Source organism: Thermobia domestica, chromosome 2 (assembly GCF_964235325.1).
Source record: "Thermobia domestica chromosome 2, izTheDome1.hap1.1, whole genome shotgun sequence".
Lineage (NCBI taxonomy): Eukaryota > Metazoa > Arthropoda > Insecta > Zygentoma > Lepismatidae > Thermobia > Thermobia domestica.
Window position 1 is genome coordinate 84,017,329 of NC_137455.1, and position 27,328 is coordinate 84,044,656.

At 34.1% G+C, this 27,328-nt stretch overlaps 1 protein-coding gene and 1 long non-coding RNA gene across 6 annotated transcripts in view; one reads left to right on the forward strand and one right to left on the reverse strand.

The window, feature by feature from the left end:
• The window catches only part of Hasp (Hig-anchoring scaffold protein), an 819,228-nt gene that overhangs the window by 650,877 nt on the left and 141,023 nt on the right, over window positions 1-27,328 (reverse strand). The window lies entirely within an intron of this gene.
• On the forward strand, window positions 13,563-19,567 carry LOC145679697 (uncharacterized). The gene is made up of 3 exons (XR_014130505.1): window positions 13,563-13,713; window positions 16,496-16,543; window positions 19,289-19,567. It is a non-coding gene; the product is annotated as an uncharacterized LOC145679697 (long non-coding RNA).

Sequence of the window (27,328 nt, forward strand, 5' to 3'; positions counted from 1 at the left end):
TTATTAGGTAGTGACAGAACTATATTATTATTATTATTATTATTATTATTATTATTATTATTATTATTATTATTATTATTATTATTATTATTATTATTATTATTAGAACATATATAGAATTTCAATTTAATTATAATCGATTGTGCTTACTGGTTCTCTTGCTCCTTTCACTGAAGTTCTATTCTTCTTCATGCCAGTCAGTTATTCAGAAATCAAATTTGGGGAATAAATCTTGAGATGCTCTTATTTAACTAAGTTTGTTATTTATCTTGTTGATAAAAAAGACACATACACACTGATATTGAATAAAACACGAGTACACTGTTTAAAAAGAAACACTTCACTTGCACTGTTTATTCTCTTCGAACTTTCAACTGAACACGTTTGGTTGACTAGTTAAGATGCACGATACTGAAACTCCATGCGACGATTTTTCTTGCTGGAAAAGACGTCGATAATTTTTTTGTTAAAATTATCTATCTCATTATCGAATGTCTTTTCACATAACAACATGCCTAACGCAGTTAATCTTTCCTCTTTCATGGTATTTCTTAGGAAAGTTTTTATTCTGTTCAACATCGAGAAACATCTCTCTGCTTCTGCTGTTGACATTGGCATAGTTATCAATAACTTTAAGAGTTTAACTGTTTCTTGAAACATGTCCCACAATTCATCGTCTATAATGAACATTAAGAATGACACCGCGCCAGACACCGTTCTCAGTTCGCTTTTTAATTTCTTTTCCTCCAAGAAGGGATATTTTTTAACCATCTCACTGAGATAATTATTGAGGAACTCCTTTTTGTAATTGTCAAATTCTTCTACAGCAAATAATCTCGTAGCTACAAGGTGCTCAGTGAAGTGAAATCTAGATTTGATCTCCACTAGGATTGCATCACAAACTTCTAATGCTTGTCTTTTTTTGTCGTTATAGAACGCCTCACTTCGCCATATTTTTGCACATTGTCCGTCTCTTGCAGTTTCTAATTCAGTTTCTACTTCCTGAATAATGTTGTCAAATTGTTCTCTGACTGACTGCATACCAAGTTGAAAATTATGCAGATGTTCTCGAATCTTGACAGGATCAGTACATTTCTTCTGTAGTTGGCTGAAAATAGTTTCTACGTGTGGTATAATCTTGTGGAAAAAAGTCAACCAAAATACGAAATTTTCTTCATTTAATAATAGCTTGTACGCGGAAGCTTGAGTTAAGGTGGTTTGTAATGTTATATCTTCACAGTTTTCTATTGCTAACATAACATCAATTAGATCTTTCCGATACTCGTAAGCTGTATTTACTCCACGAGACTGAAAATTCCACCTGGTGTGAGAAACCCGCGGCAACCCCCAAGCAGTGCATATGAGATCGTGAAATATCGGCTGCTTTCGGACTCTGCGTGACAAGCTTTCGTTGTCACGAGCTAGAAGCAATGGAAAGCCTTTCTCGTACACAGCTGATAGGGCGCGTATATGGTGATACCACTATGCCAAGCAGCATTCAGAAGCAAGGGCCTGGTGACAGTCACCGAAGCAGAGTTGCCACCGCCAGGTCTTTCGCGCTAGGTCTTGCGACTAAATAGATACGGCAGCGGGCAGAAAAAAAGGAAGAAATTCAGAAGCAGTTATGATATTTAACTCGCTTTCTTTTAATATTCTGAATCTTCTACCTCTCAAGGCAGTGACATGTCACGGCGTCACTGCCTCAGAGGCCGCCACTGGCGTTACCATCAGAAAAGTACCAGTTCTTCAATCGTATCTAACTCGCAAACGAAACATGAGTTTTCTGCGTGACCTCGCTGTACAGCCCCAACTTCGCACCCACAGACTTGCGTCTGTTCTTCCACGTGAAGAAGAGATTTTTGGCCGGACAACTTATCACTAGCGCAACTGAGTTGCAGACGGTTGTAACATTAGTTCCAGTCATTAGCGGCAGAATTCTTTCACATGCATACAAAAGTTGATGCCGCGTTGTGACAAATGCCTCAACAAAGATGGTACAAAGTAGAATATGTAACAATAAATAGATGATTCTATTACTCTGTCACAGTAATAAAATTATTTTCTTCTAATGTTTGTCTTTCATCTTACAGTGCAATGTATCTTACTTTTTGGATTCACTTCATGTGTTTACATTAGGAGCCCCACTGTGAGTTTTCTGTCTTTTTAAGCCTATTGCATTTTTCTACAAATTCGCATCATTCTGTTAGCAAGTGGAACAAGACAAAATTTAAGGAAGGTATAGATTATATTGTAGGTAAAGATCGCCTCCCTCCTTTCGGAACATGCCATGAAAGCCCAAGAGCTGTGTGTGGAGGTAAAGGTTCCACACTTTCTTGATTTCAATATTCAGGGGATCGACCAAAGTGTTCAATATGTTCAAAAGTGCATTTGAAACGGTGCCGCAATTATTCTCTGTGGAAAATGTGAAAACCCTCTTCCTCCTCTTAAAAAATGCATTTCTCATTTCCCAAATGAAATTATAAAATCCCAGGTTGATTCAAGAGCTAAAGATTTTCAAAAATTAATTTTAAAATTTCGCAAGGGTTCCTCATTTTGGTTGTTTTCTTAATACAAAATGGGAAATTAATATATTTTAGAAATTGTCTCCCCCTACCTCCCTACGGAGGTGTAATTTCCGAAAGCTTTGAGACATGTCAACTTATATTTAGTAAGAGGTTTATATACAAGTTACATTTGCCTAACTTGAACAACTTGAGAGAGACTATATTTTTTCCATACATTTTGAGCATCCACCTCTCTTTGGATACATTTTAATTAAAGTAACGTCATAAAAACCTTGATCAAGCCAAGTGCAAATATTCATTTCAAACGGGTCAGCCGTTCTTCCGTAATGATGAGACAAACAGTCCCTATGTCATAAAGAGATAAATTATTATAATTTATCTCTTTTTATAAAGAGATAAATTATAGTAATTGCCCCTTCTTCTCTTAGAAGTAGAAGTTCAGAAAACGCTCGGCCACGTGTGAACTTGTTTTTAATATATATATATATATATATATATATATATATATATATACGAGTTTAATATCACTAGAATGAAGTGTTCATGAGATACTCTATTTTTAGCATACATTATAGACATCCTCCCTTCCTCCTTAGAATATAGACTTTAATGACACTGACAATGAAAAACCCTGGTTGAAGCCAAGTGCTAACACAGCTTACAAATTGATTTCAAATGGTTCAATATTTCTCCCGTGATGATGTGACAGATAACCACCATGCAGGGCCGGATTTAAGGGGGGTGCAAAGGTCCACGTGCACCCCCCCCCCCCTTCGTGGTAAATATGCACTACCTAAAGTGAGAAGCTAGCAGTGAGTTTTGCAAAATCAATAGTTTAAGCCAGTTTTCTGAAGGTTGAAGGAAAAGGATTCATCGAGAGCAGACACACAGCATTTCTAAAGGAATCCTTCATTCACATAACAGATGCCTAAAGGCATTTAAAAAACTCAAATTTAATTCAAATGCACTGGTAGTTAATGGTGCACCCCCTCAGAGAATCCTGGATCCGACCCTGCTACCATGCAATTCTTTCTTTTAATAAATTGGGAGAAAATTATAGGAATTTTTACTATCCCCTTAACCCTTTTAGGTATCTGTGGATATCATGGCGTAATGTTGTCTTTGACCACTTATTTAGGTGCTATAACAAGTATTTAAGCCGGGTTCTTTTATTGTTCAAGTCAAGAATGGACAAAAGAACACCCCAAATGCATTTTGAAACTGGATGGTCAACTTGGCGGCGCCAAGTGTAGGCGGAGGGGCGTAACTTTTTTCTTAAGGCAAATTTCAAAAATTTTTCATGGCTTTAGTTTTCAAGATCCAGATTGAAACTTTGCATACGGATTGTGTGTACCTTTGAGTATTTTTCTCAATTATTTTGGGACACCTACGTGAACCCGGGCTCGAGTCCAAGGGGCGCAACTATTCCGAGGGGGAGATTTTTCAGAAAAAATCCGTTTTTTTTTTAATTATTCCGGTTTAGGTGTACGATACGGACATGTGAGTGGTACCGTTGGAAAGGGCTCGTTATACTGAAGAAAATAGTGTTCGAACGATGACTCTAGGTCAAATAGTAATGACGCAGTAAATTTATATACATATATAAAGGGTCACTTTCGGACTTTCAAAAATTTCTCCCCACCTTAGTTTTCAAGATACAGGATTGAAATTTTGAACATGTATTGTCTACATAACTACGTATTTTTTTAAATAAATAATATCCCTACATAAACCCAGCCCCGGGTCAAAGGGGCTCAAAAATTTCAAAAAAAAATTGAAAAATTCCTGGTTTTCCCCAATTTTCCCGCTCCTGGTATATAATATGGACAAGCGAGTGGTACCGTTGGAAATGTTGCTCTATCCTGAAGAAAACAAGGTATGAACCATGATCCTACGATAAATAGCACCTCCCCCCCCCCGGGGACGGTATTGATACATTTTAAATCTCTCTTCCTCTCAGTATACACATTTTAATGAAATAGACCTTATAAAATCACGAGTCGAGAATGGTGCTATTCAAAAATTAATTTCACATGGTTTAGCCATTTTCCGTTATGAGTAATAGTCAACCTCAACGTACATTTTCATAGCATACTAGACTTCGGCTAGCTGGAGACTTGCTTATGTTCTTGCATATAATATTTCAATCATTGTTTCCGTTCTTCGCACGACAAGAATACATATATGGCATTATCCTTTGTGAAAAATTTAAACCTTTCCCCCTTTTAGAATACACATTTCAATCAAAGTAAAACATAAAAAGCCATGTCGCCCCGGTTGCTGGCTGTGTTCAGATATTCATTTCAAATGGTTCACCCTTTTCCCTTTAATGTTGAGACTGATAACCTCGGAGTCATTTTTATACATTCAGAAAAAATAGAAATTTCCCACTTGTTTCGTTAAAAGTGGAATTTCCGGAAATGCTGTGGTGGAATTTTCGAAAATACCATGGCATACGCCCACTTGTATTGAATAGAGGCTTACATACCAAGTTTCATATATCCCTAACATGTCTTTAATCTTAAGGGATTTCGAAATATGGCAATCTTACTATAAGAATTGCAATCTCTACTTTTTTCTTCTCGAGGTTTTTCTTCCCTTAAAAGATCTTTAATGCGCGGGGTCCCTCATTCGATTCCAGACCAAGTAAGTTTGAGGTGGGAAACGTCGTGTATTTCGGAATACCTTCGTTTCCTCCCACATTCTCATGTTATAGATTCTTCCATTATCATTCATTTACCTCAATCATACGTCTTTCTTAGCCTAAAGGGCTTAATCGTGAAATGTTAAACTAAAATACTTCTACCCTTCTAAGGAAAATATTTAAAAAACACTCAAACATGTCTTTAAACCTAAATACCAAATTTCATTTCTCTCACTTTAAAGGAATTCTTGATGTGGCAATCTAATTTCAACAATTGCAACCCCATTCTCTTTTTCTTCTAGACAGTTTTGCCCTTGTAGGGAAAATATCAAAAACGCTGAAACACATCTTTCATTAATTTAATGAAGAGTCTAAATACCAAATTTGATATCTCTAATCTTAAAGGATTTCGAGTAGGGATGGCCAAAATTTTCCGGAATCCGGATTCCGGAAATTTTGTTTTCCGGAATCGGAAAATTTACTTTCCGGAATTCGGAAAAAATCCGGATTTCGGAAAAATTCCGGAATTCAGAAAAATTCCGGAATTCGGAAAAATTCCGGATTTCGGAAAAAATCCGGAATTCAGAAAAATTCCGGATTTCGGAAAAATTCCGGAATTCAGAAAAATTCCGGAATTCGGAAAAATTCCGGATTTCGGAAAAATTCCGGAATTCAGAAAAAATCCGGAATTCGGAAAAATTCCGGAATTCGGAAAAATTCCGGAATTCAGAAAAAATCCGGATTTCGGAAAAATTCCGGAATTCAGAAAAATTCCGGATTTCGGAAAAATTTCTGAATTCAGAAAAAATCCGGAATTCGGAAAAATTCCGGATTTCGGAAAAATTCCGATATTCGGAAAAAATCCGGAATTTAGAAAAAAATCGGAATTTTTCCGAGATCCGGAATTTTTCCGATTTTACTTTCCGGATTCCGGAAAGTAAAAATTCTGGAATTGGTCATCCTTAGCTAGTAGCTGTTAAAAGAGAAACACAATAATGAATAGGCTATATATACTGTATTAATTTCTTGTAGTTGGATATGTCTTTATCATTTACGTAGACAATTGCTACTGCAGTTATTTACTACTTTATGAGAAAGGTCTTATTTTCACACACAAAAAAGTCGCCGGTATGTCTCAAACATTATCGCGTTCTCACCTGCAGCTGCTCCAAAGCACTGCAAACTACTTTCTAACCAGGCGAAAGGCAGTGAAGGAAAATAAATCTCAACAAATATTCTAATAACATTCGCTTATTGTCAACATACCTACAGTGAGCGCAGAAAGTGTTCGTACACCGTGCATACTTTATATTGAAAACAGCTAGCATGAGAATGGGAGGTGGAAAATATATATATAACCAGAATTAAGACTACACATTCATACATTTTATTTCTATATACAAGAGAAAGGGCAAACAAAGACAATCACTGTTTTGTTCAGAAGAAAAGAGAGAATTCCTTTTTTGTAAACGCAAAAAGTCACCGTACACTTATGATTGAATTAATGCTTATAAAGTATATTACGTTATTTAATATTTTGTGGGATTACCCTGTGCGTTAATGATTGTCTGTAGTCTTCGTGGCATTGATTTCACCTGTAGTAGTTCGTAGTTCTGTAGCTTCGGGACTGATTATGTCCCATTCTTCTTGAATAGCTTTTCTTAGGCCTTCTTTAGTAGACAAGCTGTGCCTTCTGATTCTTGTCTCCAGAAGAGATCATAGATGTTCTATGGGGTTCATGTCTGGGGATTGGGGTGGTGTGCGAAGCTGTTTCAAGGTATTATAGAGTCAGGGGCGGATCCAGAGGGGGGCGATCGGGGCGATCGCCCCCCCACAAGAGGAAACTCTTATTTTATATATAAATAAACCCATCCATAACAAGTTTGGAGCTCTTAAAAGTAGCAGTATTACCGCCGACCGCCCCCCCCCAGAAGTCCGTCCTGGATCCGCCCCTGGCAAACCTTGCAGACAGGCCTCGTTCAACAGTACAAACAATAATTGCGATGTATAATGTTTCTATCACTGTGCGAAACCATAAAAATAATAATAATAATAATAATAATAATAATAATAATAATAATAATAATAATAATAATAATAATAATAATAATAATAATAATAATAATAATAATAAAAAGAACTGGAAGACCAAGAGTGTTGAGTGAACAAGTTAAACGTTACATTATTAGGGAAAGAAAAAAGGTTCCAAAAAGTAGTGCTGTGCAATTGGCAACGGATCTGGAAACACGCGGTGTTAAAGTATCAGCCAGTACAGTGCGGAATATTTGCAGGGTATCATGGTCGGATAGCCAGGAAAATGTTCTGGGTGAACAAGACAAATCGTATAAAGAGACTAAAGTTTGAAAAAGAGTATAAAGATAAGGGATCAGGTTTCTTTCTGGAATAGGGTCATATTTTCGGACGAAAGTAAATTTAATTTTATCGAGTCCAATGGGAGGCGTATGGTATGGCGCAAGGTGAATACAGAGATGAATCCTCAAAATCTCGTCCCTAAAGTAAGACACGGAGGAGGGTCCGTGCTCGTCTGGGGTTGTATGAGTGCCTCATGAGTGGGTCGTCTCCACCTTATCGATGGAGTGATGATCCACAAAGTGTATATTAACATATTAAAGGAATATCTCCATACTAGTGCGCAGAAGATGGTTCTTGAAAACAATTTATTGTTCAGCAAGACAACGACTCCAAACATACAGCGGAAAATACTCGATTGTGGCTACTCTATACAGGGGCGGATCCAGGACGGACTTCTGGGGAAGGGGCGGTCGGCAGTAATACTGCTACTTTTAAGAGCTCCAAACTTGTTATGGATGGGTTTATTTATATATAAAATAAGAAAGTTTCCTCTTGTGGGGGGGGGGGACGATGGCCCCGATCGCCCCCCTCTGGATCTGCTCCTGAGGTTTGCTATCTTTCTCAAAGACTTACTCTTCTTATGCACTTTAATAATTACTTTTCTTGTCTCCTCATTTGTTTCTGTTCGGTTGCTTCCCATTTCGACAGCCCACCGTGCAGTTTTTTCACTCCTATTCACAACTAAACTCATTCTGTTACTCGTCATGCTATACAGAGGTGTATACTCAGGTGAATACTAGTGAACCCCAGTTGTGGCATCATTGTTTCGTATTCGTACGTCAGGTGTACGATCACTTTTTGCGTCTACTCTATACATTTTCTACGGAATTTATTTACTTTCTGACCATTAAACTTGTCTTTGTGGTTCTTTATTGATATATTCATAAAGCTTAGTTTTCATTATTCATATTGTGTGTGTTATTACACTTCTTAAATTTTCTGTTTCTTTTTCGCAGGCATTCTCGTTTCAATAGCATAGGTGTACGAACACTTTCTGCGCTCACTGTATGTACAGTAAATACAAATTTATAATTTTTGACTTTACGAAGTATACAATGTAATTGTTCAATAATTAACATAAGCAGGCATTCATTAATTTATATTAATATAATAATTAATAAAACTAATAAGCGGGTGATTGATGACTCAGTGGTAGAGTTTTCATCTATGGTATTCTAACCCAGGACATGTGGGTTTTCAATGGCTAATTTTGTGTTCGAAAATTTTCCCGGTGGAAGGCCTACCTTTCTTATATTTGTTCCATCATCACTCATTAACGAATTTAGTTTATCAAAACTCTATAGCCATATATTCATAATGTCCGTCGGTGAAACAAACAGTCTCAAGAACTATCTGATGGATTACCAATCAATTTTGGCCATGATGTGCAGAGTCAATAGTTAAGAATCGAGTTCCCTGATGAATGTAATATTCAAACCGGAAGCGGTACAAACCACCATTTCCGGTTTTAACGTTAATCATTATATAGTAAATATGGTAATAGATAGCGAGAAGCGGTTTCCAGTAATCGACATATATAACATTCATGTAGATAGAATGTTACCCAGTTTGTGCATCTGCTGAAAATAATGAGCTTAGGTATTTAGAGAGCATTTTCCGCTTTAGAAAATGTGTGCTTGGTAAAGAATGTAGAGAATTAGCTGAGCCAGGCACGTAGCTAGAATATGGTAATAGGAAGGAGGGGGGGGTCTGTCACGAAATACTGTGGTTATTTACCAGGGGCTCAATCATTCTAAACTATTTTATTGGCAACATATATTGGTTCGTTTAGCCAAGATTTCTAATGGGGGCATGATATGAAATACTGTGGTTACACACCAGAGGCTCGATCAATCTAAATATTTTACTGACAACATAACTATATTGATTGGTTAGGACAATAAAATGAGGATATATTAGTAAGTATTTTAATAAGAAGCTATGAAGAAATCTCGAGTAAAAGAATATTAAAAAAGTATTGAAAAAGATATCGTCTTCCGAGGTCATTCGAACTGTGTCGAGAATTTTGCGTCTGGGAAATTTGCGCCCTACCTCAAGAACAGGGAAAATTGCGTCTGCGATGTACCTCCACCGGGAAGTTTGAGCCCTGTGAAATAAAAGAACCTATTGGAGCTTACGCATTTCCTCGGAGGGGCTGACATTACAACATAAACAATCCTCCCCTCACAACCATGCCATTTGTGATTTATTTTCATTGTGGCTATATAAGGGGAGAATAAACTTCAATATAAGCCAAAAGAACACAACGGATCAACGCAATCACTGCTTCTTCCAGAGATGATTTTGGGGGAACACGGGCCTCCCCAGAGCTCTCAGAGTGCCCCCTCGGAGGAGACCAAAATAATACGTCTATAATATAATAATAAATAGAATAGTACCAGCAGTGACCCCCCTCCGGAATACTAAATGTGCCCCCCGGAACATTTTTCCTGAAAGAACGACTGAACGCAATTGTGTGTTTGAAGTGTAATTCCAGCAAGTAAACACACTGTAAATAGTTTTCTTGATAATATTACTGAACTGATTTTACATTCACTTTACATTTTCTTTTCTATATTTTGTGTTCTGAAAAGCCAAACAACTCGCAAGGATTGTGAACAGAGATATCTGGGTAGAGCCAAACAGCCTTTTGTAGATTAAATTATACTCTTTGATTATATTAATAAATAATTATATATCAGTCATTTATACGTTTATTGTAAATTTTGTAGTATAATGAAAAATTGTATTTGTATGGATTGCCCTTTAGTGAACTAAAATTGTATTTTTTTCATTTGTTCGGAATATTATAACGGATGGAGTAACTCACTGAGACGATGAGAGACAAGCCTAGTTCAAGTGCGAGTGGAAGTTACTTTACACAATACAATAATAAGTTGAATTGTAGGACGCTAACATCCCAGTGCAAATATATAGCCGGCGCATTTTCCCCTCTTTTTGGGGTAGGGCGCAAACATCCCAGTGCAAATATATTGCGAGCGCATTTTTTCCTATTTTTGTGGTAGGGCGCAAATTTCCCGGGCGCAAAATTCTCGCATTCAAGGAAAATATAATGTCCGTGAAGTTGACAAGCCACTTATGTCAGACTCCAATTTCGACTTTAAACGTCGCTAGTGCTACGTTAGTGTTCGATAGTGACGCAAATCGTTAGTACTCCAACTGCATGCCAACACGCCCACTTCTAAGAATCATCTCAAAAATGAGGTTAACCGTTAGAGCAAGTAAGTGCTCATTGGTGCCATTAACATTAACGTTAATGCCTCCATCGTACGGCCCTTTGAGTAATAATAACACCACGTTTTTTGCTAGTCTCAATGCGTCCCTATATCCTCGCGAACATTCTGACGTGCCCAAGTTAGTTACTTTTTTTTGGGGGACTATTGTTTATCTGTTATTGTTTATTGTTTATTGCTAATCTGCAGAGTAGTCCTTACATTAATATGCCATTGTCCTTGATAATCATTGCGTATTTACAAGCAATTTGTTATTACTGTTAGAAGATATCAAAAAACAACAGATAAAATCTACTACTTAACGGTTCATATTTTTCTTTTACAGTACATAAACGATTAATAATAATAATAATAATAATAATAATAATAATAATAATAATAATAATAATAATAATAATAATAATAATAATAATAATAATAATAAGACTATTCCAGCATAAAAGTTATCAATTGCATCACACTGGCAACAAGCGACGCATATTTTAACTTCATAAAAAATCGTTTCTCACGATTTTCTGGAAAACTACGTATGATAACATCTTCATTATGTCAAGTTGTTTATCTCAGTGTGATATATGTCTTACCTCTGGACAATATTACAGTAAAACAAAAATTAAATATTAGGAGTACATCGTACTTTTGGACTACATCTCATTAACGATTGAGTAGTGTATACTTTAGGATGTAAGTTTCAGCTTAACTTGCAACATACATTCTTAGGATTACAAAAAGGAAATTTGTTCGTTTGCATTTGAACAAAATTCTTAGGATTAGAAAAAGAAAAAATAATTTTTCCGAATTCAGGATTTTTTCCGAAATCCGGAATTTTTCCGAATTCCGGATTTTTTCTGAATTCCGGATTTTTTCCGAATTCCGGATTTTTTCTGAATTCCGGATTTTTTCCGAAATCCGGAATTTTTCCGAATTTCGGAATTTTTCCGAATTCCGGATTTTTTCCGAAATCCGGAATTTTTCAGAATTCCGGAATTTTTCCAAAATCCGGAATTTTTCCGAAATCCGGAATTTTTCTGAATTCCGGATTTTTTCCGAAATCCGGAATTTTTCCGAATTCCGGATTTTTTCCGAATTCCGGATTTTTTCTGAATTCCGGATTTTTTCCGAAATCCGGAATTTTTCCGAATTTCGGAATTTTTCCGAATTTCGGAATTTTTCCGAATTCCGGATTTTTCTGAATTCCGGATTTTTTCCGAAATCCGGAATTTTTCAGAATTCCGGAATTTTTCCGAAATCCGGAATTTTTCCGAAATTCGGAATTTTTCTGAATTCCGGATTTTTTCCGAAATCCGGAATTTTTCCGAATTCCGGATTTTTTCCGAATTCCGGATTTTTTCTGAATTCCGGATTTTTCCGAAATCCGGAATTTTTCCGAATTCCGGAATTTTTCCGAATTCCGGAATTTTTTCGAAATCCGGAATTTTTCCGAATTCCGGAATTTTCCGATTTTACTTTCCGGATTCCGGAAAGTAAAAATTCCGGAATTGGCCATCCCTAATTTCGAGTTATGGTCATCTTGTTATAACAATCCTACCCCCTTTTTTTACGCCTGTTTCCCTTCCCTTCTAAGGGTAATATTTTAAAAATACGCTTAAACATGTGCCTAATTATTTTAAATGGGAAGTCAAATTTCCGAAAGTTCTTCTTAGTGGAATATTCCGTAACAAATTTTATACACTGTCAAAATTGCAAGTTTCTAGCATAGGCGGATTGGCCTACACGTTGATCAGTGAGTCACTCAGTCACTCAGAAACACTTCTTTCATAGAGAGAGATGTAGATATAAAAGATGCCTCATAAGTCACTCTCCATTGTGACTTCTTTATTTCTCACACCCGGTGGAAGACTGCAACAAGTCAACATTGCACATTTGTGGGAACATGACTTTTAAAGTTCTTTATTGTACCAAAATCGCTCCCTGGAATACTGGTATTTCTGTCATTTAGGGGTTAATTTGTTTAGTATATTTATGCGAAAATACCAGCAGGTACAGGTAGTATTATCTTCTCTATTCTCTTTTGAGAAATGATAACATTTTTTTTTTAATTGTAACACTCTTCCACCAAGTGTGCGATTTATAGAAACATTTTCATGAAAGAACAGTGTATTTGGAAAGAACAGCATTTGAGGTTTTATGCGATATTTTTTCTCTTGTATCTTCGCAGTTTGAGTTGAAGTGCTACTTGTGTAAAGCGTGGAAGAACGGGCCAGAATAGCAGCTCGATACGAGGTCTGGTGTGATGAGACGTATTTCTTGTTGGTGAGTAGAAAATAGCATAAATGTATACAGGAAGTCCTCTTTGATAAGACTTTAATTCCCATATTAAATCGTATAGTATAGAGTGGAAATTATCATTGTGTGTTCCCTTGAATAGTACTGGGGGAGATTAGACCCGGAAGTGATAAAAATTATCAAAGAATGATTAATTTTGTGAGTTGATAATTGGAGCGGAAGAAAGTTTGATACTTTTTAATTAGAGCGGAAGAGGCTGTGATATGATTTCTTTTCTCCCCTTTTGTAGCGGAAACTGAATATAAGATATGAATAAAGTCACGGAAAGCAATATATGCTTTGAGTCACGTAATTTGTGTGTTTGATTAGAATATCAAAGGAAGTAATGATATGTGTATCATATTGTTTTAATTGGAGCAGACTTCCCTCCTTTTGCGTGGGCAAAAGGGAAGTTTTGGATAATAAGCATAGAGATATTGATTTCGTTTGCATGAACGTGGGATGAAATATGTGGGCGAAGATAAATCCCTCCTCCTTTTGTGGATAAGAAGCAAAAACTGATTTATAAATAAAGTATATTGCCTTACATGATTTTAATGTTGTGTTTTTAAGTGCTAAGTTGTTTGTAGACGGTGTAATTTGATTGGAACGGTTGGATTTATTATTGAAGGTAAGGAATTTTATTTATTTATATGAATTGAATATTAAAAAAATATAAGATGAGATAAATGCCCTGTTATTAGATATATAATGGTAGTACTTTGATTGTTGAGTTACTTTTGAATTAACTCAATTATTGGCAATTATTAATTATTGGTAGCGAGGCTATATTGTTGTATATGCTTACAAGACTTTGCTTATAATGATTATATTAACAATTTGAAAGACATAAGATGGCGCCGGGAATGGAACCCGGCTTTGCTATGGCAAAGACGCGCACGTTAGCTAATGCCGGGAATGGAACCCGGCTTTGCTGCGGGGAATGGAATTGGGCTTTGCTACGGCAAAGACGTGTATGCTAGCCGTTGCCGCGGGGAATGGAACTCGGCTTTTGTACGGCAAAGACGCGCACGTTAGCTAATGCCGGGAATGGAACCCGGCATTGCAACGGCAAAGACGCGTATGTTAGTTAACGCCGGGAATGGAATTTGAATTTTTTACGGAAAAAATGCGTACGCTAGCTATAACGGATGTTTATTTTGGTGCTGGGGTTTGAAGCCAAGCGCTTTAAACTTGGAAGTTAAAAGAGCTTTATTTGAAAAAAGAAACTATTTACATGTAATTTTAAACAGAATTATAAAAATAATGAAGAGACTTTGCTTGGTTTTTAAAAATGGCTGAAGTGTTGTTAATTATTACTAGCGTTGAATGACAGTAGGCAGGGCTAAAGATATTACTATCTGGCAGGGGGTTTGAAAATTGACCTGAAGGAGTTTTAAGCTGTTGAAAATTGACAGGAAGGCGGGGCTGAAAATAGTGCTATCTTACAGAGGGTGTTGAAGACATTGACAGAAGGGTTGACTTTAATGGGTGGAGTGTTGGTTAAGATAAATTGGTCATTGGTGGTTTTCCACCATTTTGTTTTTCTTTTAGCAGAGTAATTATAACAAGCAATGGCGAACATAAAGATTTTTGAATGAATGAATAAATGATGTACAAGTTTTAAATGACATTGCCTTATTTAAATATGTAGGGAAAAAAAGAGACTGTTTTGGCATACAAAGTATGGTACATTTGCGAAATGAGATCTGTGAGTTTAACGGGAGACGTATGATTAAAGTAAATGAATGATGATGGGCGGAAAAGGGGAAATATTGAGAGAACTATGTAACGATTTTATTGTGTTACGTCCGATGATTATGCCGGTGAGGTAAAAGGCACTATTTATTGGTTTTATGAAACTTGTAAAGAAAAAAGTATATAGAAAGTGGAAGGAACCACGAGAAAATTGCACGCATACGGTGTTTGTCCAGCACAAAGTTTACTTGGCGGGAACTAGGATTAAACCCGGGACCCCCAAGCACCAAAGACGAATGTTTTAACATTTTAGCTTGCAGACAATAATGAAATTTAAGTTAGTATATTGTTGTGTTGGTCCGAACTTATGAATAGTGGAATAAATCAAGAAATAGTTTACTTACCTAATGTTTATATGGGAGAACACACTTTACGTTATGGCAACTGATACTAATGTATAGTAGAAACTGTACATGTTTTGAATGAAAGAACACAGGAATTTACTTTTGTGAATGATTTTGTTTATGGAACCCTATTTGTTTTGCATGATTGCTATTTTTGTTGAGTAAGAGTTTGCAGCGGCACGAGGAATTTATGTGACGAAGTATATGCGACCCGTGTATTTTGCGATGCGGTGCGATGAAAAAATGCGGGCATTGCGTATATAGTTTGACGGTAGCGTATTATGGTGAAGCGTGCGACCAGACCTGGTGTGGAAAATGGTTGCTTATAGTATGCAAAGTCGCAGATTTAAAAGAAAGATGGCCGACATTGTAAAGTTTTATGTACAGTGAATATTAATGGCAATAAATGATTATGACATTGTAAAAAAGTATACTATATTGCGTATAGGAGCATAATGAGTAGTAATGGCAATGAGTAATAGCGACATGAAGTAATGATGTATATAGCGTATGGAAAATACATATATAATGCGTGTTGGGTGACACTAGTATTAATTGATGACGTATATAGCGTACGGAAAATAGATGGATGCAATGGGTGACAAGAGCATGAACGGATGGCGTATATAGCGTACGAAAAATGCAAAATAGATGCATGGCATTTAGTAAATATGATGGTTGAAAATGGCATTAAGGGATGACATATATAATTATACTTATGGATATGTAACTTAGTTGTATAGAGGGTGAGAGTAACATGGTATGAAAGATACAGCATTAGCACAGTGGCGGTATGATAGCGACTGCTATCGTGTACATAGTATACCTTAGATTTTATGGATGCGGAAAATAGACGCAAAGCGCGTACTAAATGGAATAGCTTTTACATTATTGATGTTAGCAACTGCTATCGTGTATATAGTATACATTAGATTGTATGGATGCGGAAAATAGACGCAGAGCGCGTAGTATATGCAGTAGGTGGCACATTAGATGTTATGAATACAGAAAATAGATGCAGAGCGCGTTTTGTGGGCATGCTATTTGTGAATGTGTTGAAGAAAGAATTTTATTTAGCTTTTTTGAGTGAGCGAGCGGGAATTAAACTGAGGGACCAAGTATGAAATGGTGGATAGCAGAAATTTTATTTTATGATAGTTGGGAATTGAACCAGGGACCATATGAACTTGAAATAATCACTGAGCTATTATAGAATGTTAGGGGTTGTTTTGATATTTGCTAGTAGTAGTAGTAAAAAATGATTTTTGTTGTAGTAGTATTTATTAATTTTATGTTATTTTTTTCTTTTAGGAAGAGTATTTTTTGCTTAGTGGAACAGAACTGGAAATTTGTAAAAACGTAAGTACATATATATATATATATTGTTAACTTAGGGGGTAAAGTTTTGTATTGTGAATGGAAAAAAAAAAGCAGAGGGGAGTGACAAATAGTTTGGCTTTTGACCTGCATTGTACAAGTATTAATTTATAATAGAAAAGGAGGGAGCTGGTAGCAAACTTGTTTGCTATTGTGTTAATTAGTTTAGAAACTTAAAGGTATGGAAAACAGCATTGAAACCCGCCCATTGGGAGAACTTATATTTGCATAGAATTAAGAAAGGGATGCTAATTGTTATTTTTCGTAACTTAGATAAAGTAAATATTTTTGTGAAATATGAACAATGTAATAGAACACTAATTAAATATTATAGGAATAGAATAATAAGCGCTATTATTTTATTGGAGAAACGTATTGATTGGAAAAGAATCATAAAACTCTATTGTGTAAAATTAGATTGAATAGAATTGCGTTTAATATAGCGCTGTTACCTTGAGTATTCTATTAAAATTGTTTGGAAGTTACTTGTGTTAATTTGATGTAGCGAGTTGATTTATGAAGGGGAAACATATAAATTATATTTATTATTGAGTATATGACATATTGACTTGTATGGGGGTAACATTAGTGTAATATCCTAATAGTAATTGTATATTTTAATCCCATTATGGATTTAGTAGTTAATAAAAATATTATCTGTTCATTTAAAACCTACTTAGGCAATATGTAGGAGGAAGGTATTATTGAATTAATAATAATTATTATTTTTTGCTAACCTTTTGTATATACATTAGCAGTTTAATGCTTTTCTTTTAAAAAGGACCTTTGGAAATAAGAGAAAAAGGGAAATATACCTTACCTAATTTGTTTTGACTAATTATAAGTAAGCCTTACACTAAGTTTGATATTGTTTGGACATGAGAATAGCGCTGCGTTGTGGGAGGGAAGGGGAAACGTCCGGACATGAGAATAGCGCTGCGTTGTGGGAGGGAAGGGGAATGGCTTGTTTTTTACAAATTAATTTTGGGGGTAGGCTATAGCAAATAGTTTTTTAGCTTTGCCTTTGAATAAAGTGGAAGGAAACCCACGCACACACTGTTTGTTTACCTATTAAGAATTGAACTAGGGACTTATGCATTAGAGCAAAAGAAATAGTAATTTTACGTAGAAATGATGTATTATTTTGAATTATTATTCTTACTGTATAGTACTTAATTAGTATGGAACTTAGGATTTATATTTGATCGCGCTTTAGATAGGAACACCTTGGCATTTACGTAATGTGAACGAAGAAAAGTTTACGTAGGGAAATGAACTTAAAATTCCTAGCGCCAATTTTAGGAAAATCCCTTGTATGGGAAATAGATGCACTAACTTTCAAGTGTTGTGTTTTAAATGGAGATGTGTTTAAATAAATAAATATGTGGAAGTTGAGAGAGACTGGATGCCATTTTTATAATAATAAAAGTGGAGAAACGTAAGAGAAAACTGCTAAATTGGAAAATATAATTTAGTATAGTAATGCAAGACGGTAAATGGAATGATAGTAGGCAAAGGGAAAAGTCATATAAATTAGTATGTAGAGTTTTTTTTAATTATAGATACTAAGTTAGGTTAAAATGAACGAAGAGCGGGACTTGGAATATTTTGGCTTTTACTTAGTGTTGATGAGGAAAACCTCATTTAGGGCGGGTGGTTTGTAAAAAAAAAAAAAAGCTTTTAAATGTTTTAAGCGCACCGGAACTTGAATGAAAGACCGCATACACTACTAAAGGGAATAGCGCTACACGGAGTCCAACATAAAGGAAGGAAGGTGCTGCCGGCTAAAATACTTTAATCGTAATAATAATAATAATAATAATAATAATAATAATAATAATAATAATAATAATAATAATAATAATAATAATAATATTTTTGAAATTGCCCTAATTTTTATAAAGAAGAAAATCCACAAGTTGTTTACGGCACAAAGTGGGTTGCCAATTATGTGTTACGTTCATTTATCATTTACAAAAAATGACTAAATTCACAGACAAGGTAGCAACATATAAAAATAAACGAACAATGCTAGAAAACAGTAATATTTTTACGTAATGCGCTTATGGCGCTTTCGACCAACCTCGAAGAGTTGCGTATGGTTAATAAAAAGCAGTTAGTGAAAAAAAAGCTTTATTGCGTAGACCTAAAGGAAAACAATAAGATTATATATGTAAGGGACAAGTTGATAGAAAGGTATAGACGGTAGATGGTTGCAGTAATCAGTATTGTATGCAACATAGCATGGACTGTGAAACGAAGTATGAAGGGGTGGATGTAAAATTGAAATGACCACCGGGAATTGAACCATGGTGTTAGAAAATATTACATACACTTGTAGTATTTAGTGGAACGGTATTTTGCTTAAAACTATTGCTTATTTATTAGAGGAATACCATTAGTAACAATAAGAGAAAAAAAGGAGAAGATAACTTTGATTTTTTCATGCTAATATAGTTGTAGCATTTTGTTTAACACCAAAGCTATATGAGTCAAAATTAATGTAGTATTTGAAGAACTAAACTGGAGTTTTCAAATGTATAATTGGATCACATAGAGTTGCAATATTTACGGACATGGTACGGTATTTGCTTGAAAGACGATAAATTATCAGCTAATAAACCTTAAGATATTAGGTAAAATAATTATATATTTTGTAGTATGTATTAAACGATACTTTATTTTGACTTGAAAAAACTTATATTGGATTTTTTTTTTCTGTTTCAGAAGCATGGAAGAGGGCAAAACGATTCCAATTATTGATTTAGTATCAGATAGTGAAGATGAAAGTACAAAGGAAACGAAGAAGGAAAAGAAGCAGAAGAAACAACAAGATTATGTTAAATTAACGAAGAAAGACACTAAAGAAATGTTTCGCATTTTTGAAAAGTATGTGAATAAAGAAAAAAATACAATAGAATTTGGCGCTGTATTAAAATATATAGCATTAGAACGACGGATGAAAAAACTGTAAAAAGAAAGATCGTTAAAAAAGGATATGTATATAGACAAATAATAATAATAATAATAAAAAGAAAAAAAAGAAAGAAATTAGAATATGACTAGTTATAATTTAGTGTTTTATTTCATAATCATTCCTTGTCCCTTCGATTAGTATTGGATATTTGTTGCTGACCGTAGATTTTTTGTTGTGTTTGACAATGGTTTCTAATTTTTTAACTTTAAAGGTGTTTGTGATTTTCAAAACACATTTGAAGGGTAACCTATAGCGATTATTTTTCCCTCTTTGTGATTGTTTGCTCGTTGTTTTTAAAAAGACAACTATAAGGCTGTGACAATAATGAAAAGTAAAATATTGAACTAAATTTGGGCGTTCTAGGAAACATTTGGTTTAACTTGAATATTTTTTTTAGGCGACTGCATACTTTTACCTGATTTTTCCCCAAGAGTTGTGAGTTTGAAACGAATTTGACATTGGTTTTACATTAAAAGTATTTTAATCTTATTATTACTTTTGAAATATAACTTACAAGAATTGTGTTGTTAGGTTTTTTACTAAAATAATATCTTAGCAAAAGTTTTGACATGGTTTCACTGTAATTTTGACAGGATTTCAGTGTAATTTTTGACAGGGTTTCAGTGTAATTTTTGACAGGGTTTCACTGTAATTTTAAAGATTCATGAAAATGAATAATAAAGAAGAAATTAAAGCAAATGAATGATGATCATGTGATTGAGGAATCAGTGAAACTTGTGAGTAAATTACTTTAAATTATTTTGTTCTTTATAAAAGAACTGTTGAATCATGAATAAATTTTGGTGTAAAGAAGAATGAGGATTTCTGAAACAAACTAGAATTTTTTATTGGCAAAATTTAAGAAATTTTGATCCGTGTAGAACAATAACTTGAGAAGCTTTTACAGGTTGCGCAAATGTATAGTACAGATAAACAGTTTGGATGAGATGAGTACTACTAGTTAGGATTTAGATTATGTCTATTTAAACTGTTACGTTTGAGGGATGACGTTGTTAATGAGTTCGGGGAAATGGAAGGGACGTACACATTATGTATTGTTTGGACATTTGGCTGAGCACGGAAAACTGTATTTAAGTTAGATAGCGTGAAAAAGCTGTTTTAATTTTTTATAACCACCGGGATTGGAAACCGCTTGCAGCATAGCGACAACGTTAGCGAGTACATTACGTGGGACTACTGTAGTACTAGTTAAACATATATATTTGGATCAAAATGGAAAATGGCGGAATTATGTACCGCTAGGATGGAAATAATTTTCAAATTTTTAACCAGTAAAAGAGAAAATATAGCCGGAAATGGGAGGACAATATTAAGATGGATGTCGTAGTACAAAGTACATGCAATTGGCTAAGGATAGATGTGAATAGAGAGCTTTTTTTGTTAATCTTAGGTTTTATAAACAAATAAGGTTACTTAGTTAGTTTAATTAGGTTAGGAATTCACTATTTAAGACAAATTATTGGTAATGAAAAATAAGTAAAGAGGAAAATCAACGGACATATTAATTATTGCTAAAATTATCTATAAAATTGAAATCACATTGAAGGGAACCACTAAGTAATTGCCATGGAAATTAAATGAGGGATCCCCAAATAGCAGAAATATTCACTTTATTAATTATTTAGTGCACCACTGCATTAATGAAATAATAATTTAAAGATATGTGATTGGCAAATTAAAGTCTTAATAGTATTTTAAATTGTTACACGGTTAACTAACAAAGCAGAGAATTTTGGTTATTATCCCATAGAAAATCTCTTGTTAAGAAATTTCAGGTTTAAAATTATGCGTGTTTTTCCTAAAATCTGTTCGCTTACTTTAAGGGAAAGAAACAGGGAACTATATAACATATATGGTTGAGTAATCAATTTTAGGGTCTAGGAGGCTCACATGAGCAGGTTATGTAGGTAGAATGGAATGATTTTAAGTGAAAACAACCATTAGGAAGACCTAGGCGCAAACGGTTGAATCTCACAGAGATTGGAATACAAGTGTTACCTAAAATCCAGAGCGAGTAAAGACATTTTCCAACCATTCATTCATAAGGTATTTTACATATAGAAAATTACTGTTGGAATAATATATGATACATTCAGTGAGAGAATGTGATCATTTATTAACTTTAGTAAACCATAAAGTTTATTTCGAGGGACAATTTATTATAGAATGCCTATGTAGACATTGAATTTTTAAGTAAAAATCCTATTGTTTTCCTTAGCTGAAAATGGAAACTAAAATCATATATGAAGGTATCATAATAAATTAAGGCACTAGCACCTGTGTCTAAAAAATGGTCTAATTGAACGTTAGATCCTATTTTGCGCCAAATGTGGGAAGATCAATCACTTTTATGCTGCTATAGAAAATTCAACTTTTAAGAGATTCTGTTATGTAAGAATTGTGTGTAGCCCCATATGAGGAAGCAATATTCAGAATACGAAATGACATAGCAGATTTTTTATATTTGGTTATTGATTAATGAAACCACTGACGATTTATTTATAACTTAATTGTAGGGAAACTAACCTTAATAAAAAAAAAAGTAGATGTTGTATATACAGGGTTGTTGTAATAAAGTTGTTGAAGGGCTATTTTTGTGTATGTTTTTAATCGTGTTGCCGAGCATATAAGACTATTTACTGAACAATACTTAACCAGTGCTTACACGATAAGATATACCTGATTAAAGACAGTTGAGTACTGTGTTGACCAGTAAAGGAAGTTGTTAAAATTTAGAGGAAGATGCTTATAGCGTTACTGTAGATTTACCATACATCCCATTACACTTTTTGTTTTGGTTATTATAAAATTAGAGGGTTCGGGAATACCACTTTTTACGAATATTGAGCTTATTCAAATTGAATTAACACGCTTACTATGCAAAGCTTGGGTGTTAAATGTGTGTGTGTGTGTGTGTGTGTGTGTGTGTGTGTGTGTGTGTGTGTGTGTGTATGGCAGCAGATATATGGCTGGGAAAATAAAGTGAATACAAACGAACGTGAACCCAAGTTGAAGTTTACTCCCATAACATTAGCTGTACTATGCTCATTTCTACGTACATGTTTATCCTCAAAAAGAAAACAATCAATTTCCCATAGAAATCCTAAAAGTGTGCTCCTTATTTATTATAATGTTAATTTTGGCTGTGAATATAAACGAACATGAACCCAAGTTGAAGTTTGCCTTCATCACGTCAGCTGTACTACGTTCATTTTTTACGAACATGCTCATCTTCAAAAAGAAACAAAATCGTTTCACCATAGAAATCCTAAAAGTGTGCTCCTTATTTATTATAATGTTAATTTTGGCTGTGAATATAAACGAACATGAACCCAAGTTGAAGTTCGCCTTCATTACGTCAGCTGTACCACGTTCATTTTTACGAACATGCTCATCTTCAAAAAGAAACAAAATCGTTTTCCCATAGAAAGCCTAAAAGTGTGATCCTTATTTATTATAGCGTCAACTTCGGCCCGAAATTGACGCTATAATAAATAAGGATCACACTTTTAGGCTTTCTATGGGAAAACGATTTTGTTTCTTTTTGAAGATGAGCATGTTCGTAAAAATGAACGTGGTACAGCTGACGTAATGAAGGCGAACTTCAACTTGGGTTCATGTTCGTTTATATTCACAGCCAAAATTAACATTATAATAAATAAGGAGCACACTTTTAGGATTTCTATGGTGAAACGATTTTGTTTCTTTTTGAAGATGAGCATGTTCGTAAAAAATGAACGTAGTACAGCTGACGTGATGAAGGCAAACTTCAACTTGGGTTCATGTTCGTTTATATTCACAGCCAAAATTAACATTATAATAAATAAGGAGCACACTTTTAGGATTTCTATGGGAAATTGATTGTTTTCTTTTTGAGGATAAACATGTACGTAGAAATGAGCATAGTACAGCTAATGTTATGGAAGTAAACTTCAACTTGGGTTCACGTTCGTTTGTATTCACTTTATTTTCCCAGCCATATATCTGCTGCCATACACACACACACACACACACACACACACACACACACACACACACACACACACACACACATTTAACACCCAAGCTTTGCATAGTAAGCGTGTTAATTCAATTTGAATAAGCTCAATATTCGTAAAAAGTGGTATTCCCGAACCCTCTAATTTTATAATAACCAAAACAAAAAGTGTAATGGGATGTATGGTAAATCTACAGTAACGCTATAAGCATCTTCCTCTAAATTTTAACAACTTCCTTTACTGGTCAACACAGTACTCAACTGTCTTTAATCAGGTATATCTTATCGTGTAAGCACTGGTTAAGTATTGTTCAGTAAATAGTCTTATATGCTCGGCAACACGATTAAAAACATACACAAAAATAGCCCTTCAACAACTTTATTACAACAACCCTGTATATACAACATCTACTTTTTTTTTATTAAGGTTAGTTTCCCTACAATTAAGTTATAAATAAATCGTCAGTGGTTTCATTAATCAATAACCAAATATAAAAAATCTGCTATGTCATTTCGTATTCTGAATATTGCTTCCTCATATGGGGCTACACACAATTCTTACATAACAGAATCTCTTAAAAGTTGAATTTTCTATAGCAGCATAAAAGTGATTGATCTTCCCACATTTGGCGCAAAATAGGATCTAACGTTCAATTAGACCATTTTTTAGACACAGGTGCTAGTGCCTTAATTTATTATGATACCTTCATATATGATTTTAGTTTCCATTTTCAGCTAAGGAAAACAATAGGATTTTTACTTAAAAATTCAATGTCTACATAGGCATTCTATAATAAATTGTCCCTCGAAATAAACTTTATGGTTTACTAAAGTTAATAAATGATCACATTCTCTCACTGAATGTATCATATATTATTCCAACAGTAATTTTCTATATGTAAAATACCTTATGAATGAATGGTTGGAAAATGTCTTTACTCGCTCTGGATTTTAGGTAACACTTGTATTCCAATCTCTGTGAGATTCAACCGTTTGCGCCTAGGTCTTCCTAATGGTTGTTTTCACTTAAAATCATTCCATTCTACCTACATAACCTGCTCATGTGAGCCTCCTAGACCCTAAAATTGATTACTCAACCATATATGTTATATAGTTCCCTGTTTCTTTCCCTTAAAGTAAGCGAACAGATTTTAGGAAAAACACGCATAATTTTAAACCTGAAATTTCTTAACAAGAGATTTTCTATGGGATAATAACCAAAATTCTCTGCTTTGTTAGTTAACCGTGTAACAATTTAAAATACTATTAAGACTTTAATTTGCCAATCACATATCTTTAAATTATTATTTCATTAATGCAGTGGTGCACTAAATAATTAATAAAGTGAATATTTCTGCTATTTGGGGATCCCTCATTTAATTTCCATGGCAATTACTTAGTGGTTCCCTTCAATGTGATTTCAATTTTATAGATAATTTTAGCAATAATTAATATGTCCGTTGATTTTCCTCTTTACTTATTTTTCATTACCAATAATTTGTCTTAAATAGTGAATTCCTAACCTAATTAAACTAACTAAGTAACCTTATTTGTTTATAAAACCTAAGATTAACAAAAAAAGCTCTCTATTCACATCTATCCTTAGCCAATTGCATGTACTTTGTACTACGACATCCATCTTAATATTGTCCTCCCATTTCCGGCTATATTTTCTCTTTTACTGGTTAAAAATTTGAAAATTATTTCCATCCTAGCGGTACATAATTCCGCCATTTTCCATTTTGATCCAAATATATATGTTTAACTAGTACTACAGTAGTCCCACGTAATGTACTCGCTAACGTTGTCGCTATGCTGCAAGCGGTTTCCAATCCCGGTGGTTATAAAAAATTAAAACAGCTTTTTCACGCTATCTAACTTAAATACAGTTTTCCGTGCTCAGCCAAATGTCCAAACAATACATAATGTGTACGTCCCTTCCATTTCCCCGAACTCATTAACAACGTCATCCCTCAAACGTAACAGTTTAAATAGACATAATCTAAATCCTAACTAGTAGTACTCATCTCATCCAAACTGTTTATCTGTACTATACATTTGCGCAACCTGTAAAAGCTTCTCAAGTTATTGTTCTACACGGATCAAAATTTCTTAAATTTTGCCAATAAAAAATTCTAGTTTGTTTCAGAAATCCTCATTCTTCTTTACACCAAAATTTATTCATGATTCAACAGTTCTTTTATAAAGAACAAAATAATTTAAAGTAATTTACTCACAAGTTTCACTGATTCCTCAATCACATGATCATCATTCATTTGCTTTAATTTCTTCTTTATTATTCATTTTCATGAATCTTTAAAATTACAGTGAAACCCTGTCAAAAATTACACTGAAACCCTGTCAAAAATTACACTGAAATCCTGTCAAAATTACAGTGAAACCATGTCAAAACTTTTGCTAAGATATTATTTTAGTAAAAAACCTAACAACACAATTCTTGTAAGTTATATTTCAAAAGTAATAATAAGATTAAAATACTTTTAATGTAAAACCAATGTCAAATTCGTTTCAAACTCACAACTCTTGGGGAAAAATCAGGTAAAAGTATGCAGTCGCCTAAAAAAAATATTCAAGTTAAACCAAATGTTTCCTAGAACGCCCAAATTTAGTTCAATATTTTACTTTTCATTATTGTCACAGCCTTATAGTTGTCTTTTTAAAAACAACGAGCAAACAATCACAAAGAGGGAAAAATAATCGCTATAGGTTACCCTTCAAATGTGTTTTGAAAATCACAAACACCTTTAAAGTTAAAAAATTAGAAACCATTGTCAAACACAACAAAAAATCTACGGTCAGCAACAAATATCCAATACTAATCGAAGGGACAAGGAATGATTATGAAATAAAACACTAAATTATAACTAGTCATATTCTAATTTCTTTCTTTTTTTTCTTTTTATTATTATTATTATTATTTGTCTATATACATATCCTTTTTTAACGATCTTTCTTTTTACAGTTTTTTCATCCGTCGTTCTAATGCTATATATTTTAATACAGCGCCAAATTCTATTGTATTTTTTTCTTTATTCACATACTTTTCAAAAATGCGAAACATTTCTTTAGTGTCTTTCTTCGTTAATTTAACATAATCTTGTTGTTTCTTCTGCTTCTTTTCCTTCTTCGTTTCCTTTGTACTTTCATCTTCACTATCTGATACTAAATCAATAATTGGAATCGTTTTGCCCTCTTCCATGCTTCTGAAACAGAAAAAAAAATCCAATATAAGTTTTTTCAAGTCAAAATAAAGTATCGTTTAATACATACTACAAAATATGTAATTATTTTACCTAATATCTTAAGGTTTATTAGCTGATAATTTATCGTCTTTCAAGCAAATACCGTACCATGTCCGTAAATATTGCAACTCTATGTGATCCAATTATACATTTGAAAACTCCAGTTTAGTTCTTCAAATACTACATTAATTTTGACTCATATAGCTTTGGTGTTAAACAAAATGCTACAACTATATTAGCATGAAAAAATCAAAGTTATCTTCTCCTTTTTTTCTCTTATTGTTACTAATGGTATTCCTCTAATAAATAAGCAATAGTTTTAAGCAAAATACCGTTCCACTAAATACTACAAGTGTATGTAATATTTTCTAACACCATGGTTCAATTCCCGGTGGTCATTTCAATTTTACATCCACCCCTTCATACTTCGTTTCACAGTCCATGCTATGTTGCATACAATACTGATTACTGCAACCATCTACCGTCTATACCTTTCTATCAACTTGTCC